Below are 6,000 nucleotides of genomic sequence, written 5' to 3'. Positions count from 1 at the left end.
AGCTTACCAGGTACATAGTAATCTTCCCAGATTCTGGCGCATCCTTGAGAAGGCAGGAAATAGCTCATACTGTATTTCCTATCAACTCAGCAGAACAAAACTGGAAATTCAACCTGAAGAAAATAAACAAATGGGCATTTCCAGCACACCAGACTTGGTGGATTGAGGGCAGACCTCCTGCAAATGTAAAGACCTATGCTATTTCTCTCAATTCTTCTTATTCACTCTGACAGATTAATCTTCCTAAATCACAGTCAGGGTCATGTCTTCTCCTGGCTAAAGTCTTCCATGATTCTATCTATATTCCTTGGAGGGAAAAAAAAAAAACAAAAAAACAAAAAAAAACAGTGTATATCCCTTAGCCTGAAATTCAAGGGCCTCCTTAATCTTTCTTCCCAGACTCTGTAGCCACCACTTCTTGGTAAGGAGAAAGTAAGAGGGACACTGTAAGACTAACACCAGTCAGAGGAATTGTTTTAAAGGCTGTTGTCCTGTTGCTAGGAGGAGGCCACACTCCAGACCACAGCAGTTCCACACACTACTTGGCTAATGTTCAGAGCAAGTGAACACATTTTAATATTTATGCAACCCAAATATAATTATAAGCACAAATCTCTCAAAAACTGAGATTTGTTCCAGTCATGTTTTTCCTAATAGCCACAAACAGGAAACCCTCGTGCACGTGTGTTTGGGGACTAACACACAAATGCAGCCTTTGGGATGAGACAGACTGGGTTTGAATCCCTGCTCTGCTCTGACTGTAGCAGACATGGTTGGTTGTGTATCCAACAATCCAGCACGGACACACACAGCCTCCTTCCAAAGAGCTGGATTTGTTGTTTCAGTAAGTCACACTCCTCCACTCTGTCCCCCACTAAGCCAGTCATTGAAATCCATTCTACTTAGGATGGACACATGTTGGAATTCTGATGACAGAGACCTAAGGAAAGCTCTTCTGTAAGGCTTGCAGGAAACTTTCCTTTCTCTTAAAAATGACCACCCAGGAAGACAGGTCTCTTCTGTTGCTGGATTTGACTGTCTGGATATGAAGCCTGAAAATGCTACATTATCTGTCACCCACAAGAGACCACCTGAGGACAGGGTCTCCACACCCCAGGACACAGCAGAAAGATGGGCAAAAATGCTCCGAGTACAGGAATAGGTTGATCAAAAACACAGGCCCCTTTTCAGCCACTGGGAGACACCACTTTCTCCATCCATCCTCTACATGAAGGGCAAGGCCCACGGTGAAGGCACTTTGGTAAATTGAGATTGCTCTCTCGAGGCTGGTATATTTAGAACTATTAATGTCTTCACTGTTTTCCTGAGCTATTATTAATTAATGGTTTATTTCATTCTGCCTCAACTGAAGTGGTGGATGAACACAGGTAAATACACAAAGGATTGAAAAAGAAATCAAGTTGAGATGAGGAATTGTGCATTTCCTTCTGCAAATGATAGTCTGTACTTCCTCAGAGCAGTGTCTGATGACGTATCACCTCTGAGTTCCCGTGCATCTATTTCATCTCTAATGATGCTGCTAATGGGGGGCTTACTTGCACTTACCACGCACTCTGACAAACACATCTATCCATTGGCATTTGGGGACTGCAGACAAATGGAGCTATAAAAACCTTCAATTGCTCAGCGCCTCATTGCCTGAGGGTAATTTGTACTTTATAAGGCAGAGGTGGAATTGTGATGAGGAAGATACCACATTATGCTGGTTTCAAACTTAGGGAAAGTATCAAAGAAAGAGCGAAGACACAAAGCTACCTTGAATCACTGTGGAAAGTATTTATTGAACATCTACTGGACGCACAACAGCCAAGGCATTAAGAAAACACGGAAGAAATTTTAAGCTGCCAGACTCCACCTGCCAACAAGAGATACCACTTTTGTGGAAGAATCTACATACAAAACCATAAATGTGAAAAGGTCACAGGAATGTATGTATATATTATGTAAATATATTACACACACACATACATGTATTTAATGCTAGATTGAGTTGCCAAAATGAAAAAAAAAAATTAATGGAAATGTCAGAAAGAAGTTGACGTGGCCCCCCGTATCTGTAATATCAAATAAACTGTTAGTGACACCTAATAAATCATTAATGCAACTGCCTTCTAAGTGTTCCTGAACACTCAGTTAAAATCAGGTTCTGGGGGCACCTGAATGGCTCAGTTTAGCATCCTACTCTTGATTTTGGCTCAAGTCATGATCTCACAGTTGTGGGACTGAGTCCCATGTCAGGCTTCCAGGTGAGCGTGGAGCCTGCTTGAGATTCTCTACCCCTCTCCCATGCTAAGATTAAAAAAAAAAAAAAAAGTATGTAAATTTCTGGGTTCTATTGTGCTTTACACTTTGAATGCGCTTCTGTCCTAGCTTAGCTCAATCAGCCTACGACCTCAGGAGCAAATCAATAGTCTGGAGGAAAGGTGGAACTTACAAGATTTGGGGTATGGTGAAATTCAAATAAATTAGCATGGCAATAGGTTCAGAGCAAAGCAGGGCTGTGTGTAGAGGGCTGAATATCAGGTCTGGACTGCAAAGTGGACCCAGGGTCCTATACCCTTGGAAACTAAAGTTTAGATGTGGAATGCTGTCTCCCAAAACCCCTTGTCTGAAGCTCTGCACCTCATGGAAATTGAGGCAACCACTCTGGGTCAAAGTAAATTATGTCAAATAGCAAAATTTCTGATGGTCTGATTTTAGAGAACAAAGTTCCTCTGGGTTAAGAAAGCAGTAGTCACTGCAAAGGAGTTGTTCTGACACGTTACAGCTGCAGAATGTCCTTGGGTGAAATATTTTTTCCTGTTAACTGCAGCTGGCTTTAACTGTGTCTGATGAAGGAAGGGCAGGGCAGATTTATATTTTCTTAGTCTGATCTAATTTCTACTTTCTCACCTCCACGACAACTCGAAACACACTGTCCTGCATTTTGGTTACTTACGTTCAGAGCTTTCTCCAAGCTAGACTATAAATACATCAAGGTCTAGCAGTGTCTCTTATGCGGTGAGTGCTCAAAAATATTTTCTGGACTTAATTTGATTACCAATAGCAGCAAGAGCAATATTTCAACTTCATCAATGAGGGCACATCAGGTCCAAGCAAAACTAAGATCAGGCCAGGTCAAGTGGCAGATTAGGAAGCTCTTCTACAACAAAAAGATCTTCCCACTTGCAAAACTGAAGGCAGACCATCATTCCTCAGCTGGAAGAAACATTTATTTTAACAAGATTTCAATAGGAACACATTCAGCAAAGTTGCACCTACAAAGGGAACTTGCAAAAGAAATCAGCCAGGCACAGGGTTAGCCTTCTGCTACATGAACTGTATACTTTCAAATCTGCATCTTTCAGATTTTGCTCTTTTTATGAACGGCGGTGGTAATCAGCCTTTTCCATCTTATCCTGCCCTAGGCCTACAAAATTGCTTAAAAAGGCATAGCCTGTCAAGTTTTTATTTGCTCAAGTAATGTCTGTTCAATCATCTCAGTTCAAATATGTCATCATTAAACAATCACACCCATTATAGAGAACATAATGGAACCATTTGGAGTGGAAAACTGTTCTTAACCCCAAAGTATCCCTCAAGTAAAGGGCTTTTGTGTCATAGGAACACTTCCCACTTCCTCTCACCATGAAATGCTAACACACTGCAAGTTGTTTGTAAACTGGCTGGCGCGTGAAAACCAGAGAGCAACCAGTACAAAAAGCTGTTGTTCACGAGACCTAAAGAAATGGCACTGGAATCTCTCTGTGCACTTAGTAATTTTAGGGTAAACTTAACTAGGATTTGGTGAACACAAGAATTCATTCCCATCTGATAAAGCAGTTCTGCTTTGCACTAAATGGAAAGCAAGAGTTCATCAGTCAACATTGAGATTACCAAAAGGAAACCATTCTTAAAAAGTATTCCTTACTGAGTGTTCTTCCACGTCCTGGTGATCAGCCCTATCTGGGAGAAAAGACGTTCAGCTCAGAGTGGACACGTAAGACACACGTTCAGAGGCAGCAGGGGTGACAAATGTCAGCAATGCCCCTCCCTATAAAAGACTGCTTTGTTTTCATTCCTTTTGAGACAAGGAGCAACATGACACATGTATTACCACAGCTCTGTCTTAGGGCCAGGGGTCCCCTGCCAGGTGTAATCTGAAAGCTCCTGCACTCCAAAGTAACTCAAGGCGATTTAAAATACTTATGCACTGTCAAACAGTACATGGACATTTATTCCCTTTTTCAAAACATTTGTATTTAACCTAAGGCAGCTCTGATCTCAGTCTGAAGCACCATCCCCCAAACTTACAAAAGCCTTGGGGCGGGGGGGGGGGGGGGGGGGGGGGGGAGATTCTTTCAGAGTTAGCTTTAGGCTTGTGCTGAGTCCATTTTGAGGTTTATGAGGAGGCTCTAGGAGAACATATTAGCACAGAGAGAAAAGAAAAATGCCTGCTTGTTTGACAAAGTAGAACTTCAGTTTATTTCTTTACTACTTAGGCTAAAATGTCCTGCATCCACTTAAACTTTAATCACTTCCTTCTGCTATTGTTATGTTGCTCATTTTTGACACCAAAATGGGCTTAAGCAGGAAAAGTGTCTTGGGAATGAGCCATGATCTAGCCAAGAACACAGGAAACCCTGAGTACACAATTACTGGGTCACAGAATACCATAAATCCTCAGTTCTTGTTGTAAATGTTAAGATGTTCATTAGTTAGGGAAAAAAAAAGTCATTGAAATTTTCTATAGGAAATAAGCAATATGTTATTAGAATGTAGAACAGAGGAAGGAATATTCTTAGTTAATGTATTTTGGAATACAAAAGCAAAATCACAATCCTCTCCCATGCTCAAGTTCAAGTATTTCAGGATCAGGTTGCCTATGGTTAGTTCTATGCTAAAATAGGAAGAGCAAGCAGCTAAGCCAATCTATGCTACTATATTACCTAAGGTTCAGTTTGATACATGTAAAACACACCACTGGTGGAGTTCTAGATCACATGTTGCAAAAGGTTGTTTTTGAGCTTTTTTTTCCAGATAAGAATTTTCATTTACACTGTATAGTAATAGGAAAGTGTAGGACATTTAGTTGATGGGCATCTAAAATCTGCATGATGAATTAAAGGCAATTATGTCCATGTACCTTAATAGTAAAGGAACATTTCTTTGCTGACTCTGCAATCAACCTTTACATTTTTTCAATAACCCATATCACTAGAGAGAAACTGCACAAAGTCTAACCTTAAAGAAACATGAAGAACACTAACTAGCAAGTAGTATTAAACATTGAACTTTAAGCATGAAAAAAAGCTTAAAATGTTACCCAATCCTCTACTTTTTCTGGCTTTCCTTAACACAAGAACATAAATGATGGTTCTCATATTGAAATTTTAATATGTTGCTGTGGCTTGAACATTCTTTTAAAGTTCCAAGAGGCAAAAACCCTGTCTGTTTTGCTATTATATCCCCATATCTTCAACATTTTTTAGCATATAGGAAGTTCTGAATTGATACTCAATAAATAAATTCCACTGTGAATTACTGTCACAGCCTAAGTTGCCTCTTTGTTTTTATTGAAGGCATGGCTATGTTGCTGAAAATAGCATACTTTAAATGGGAACATGAGATGTATTATTTCCATAACTCAGATCCAACTTGCTTTTGACAGCAGCAAATTTAACTGAAACATATTCTTTATGGATGATAGGAGAAAAGAGACATCTAGTGGATGGACTGAGACTCAAAATTCAAAAACCACATCTGCCTCTCTCTCCATCTTTTGTTAGAAGTCCCTGAAAAAAAATAAGTTGTCTTCTTTGTCAAAGAGGTCAAAGACAAGTAGTCACTTCAATTTCAAGAATACTGAAATGCTAATGCCTGAATAAAAAGTCTTCTACTTGGGAGTTTAAGAAGTCACTTCCTTATCCTTGGGTGGGGGGGGGGGGGGGTACTTAAAACCATTTTATTCATGCTTCAAGTGCCCTAAAGAATAATGTC

This window comes from Panthera onca, chromosome C1 (assembly GCF_046562875.1).
Source record: "Panthera onca isolate mPanOnc1 chromosome C1, mPanOnc1 haplotype 2, whole genome shotgun sequence".
Lineage (NCBI taxonomy): Eukaryota > Metazoa > Chordata > Mammalia > Carnivora > Felidae > Panthera > Panthera onca.
Note: the sequence above shows the minus strand (reverse complement) of the source record.